Genomic DNA, 988 nt, shown 5'->3' on the forward strand with positions numbered 1-988 from the left:
ATAAATAAGTGTCTTAAGAAGAGGGAGTATTTTATAAGTGATTGCCTAATTTTGGAAAATTGTGGGACCAAGTTCCTAACCCTAATTTTTGGGACATTGGGAAAGCCTGATTTAGGGTCATTCGGTTGCAGTGCTTTCTGCATAATTAAAGCAGAAAGTGAGTTGAGATCTCACCGTTGGATTGGGTTGAGATTCATCGTTGGATCATCTTGGTGGTAGATTGGGGGAGTTGGTTGGATGAGGTAACCTAGATAGAGTAGGCAACAGGATTAGGATATTCTATTTTTATCTCTTTCCATAGTTATCACTTGTTACTATCTATATCCCTTTTGAGTGCTTTATACAAACACTCAGTAGGACAGACTGTAATCAAGAGTTGTTTATTCCTCCAGTGCCCTAATCAAAACCTCCTAAGTTCATCCGTAGGCGAGCAGCCAATCTAGCATTTCATTGGCCCCCTACCGATCACCACTGCAAACACTATTATTTCCTCCTCTTCTTCCTCGGTCCCTTGTTCGGTTTTATCTCATTAAACTCTGTTCTCTGGCTCGCTATGAACTCTTGCCAATGACAACTTAATCCCCTCATTGTCTTTTTGATCCATGGTCGACGTGTTGGAACTGCCTGATGAAGGCTAACTTGACCCGACCCGAAAAATTAATGTCTCAACCTAGGACTGTCAATCGGGATGGGGAAGCTCGAAGCCCGCCCATAATTAAAATGAGAACAAGCCAAACCAAGCTTGGTCAAAAGTTGAAGCCCGAACTCTAATTGGGCTGAGCTTGATCAAGGGTCGTCCAGCCCGTTATAGGCCCGGGCCCGATAATATATTTACTATATAATTTAATAAGATTTTTTATGCCCTTTAACATCAGTAGATATTAATTAAATAGGTTACTTAAACATTAATATCCTATAGGCTATAGTTCGACATTAAATAGGTTTTTTTTCTTTATTTATTTTGCCCCTCTTCAGCCCACTTAATATG

The sequence above is a fragment of the Tasmannia lanceolata genome, unplaced genomic scaffold (genome assembly GCF_043159265.1).
Source record: "Tasmannia lanceolata isolate RefF3 unplaced genomic scaffold, GAP_Taslan_0.1 ptg000007l, whole genome shotgun sequence".
Lineage (NCBI taxonomy): Eukaryota > Viridiplantae > Streptophyta > Magnoliopsida > Canellales > Winteraceae > Tasmannia > Tasmannia lanceolata.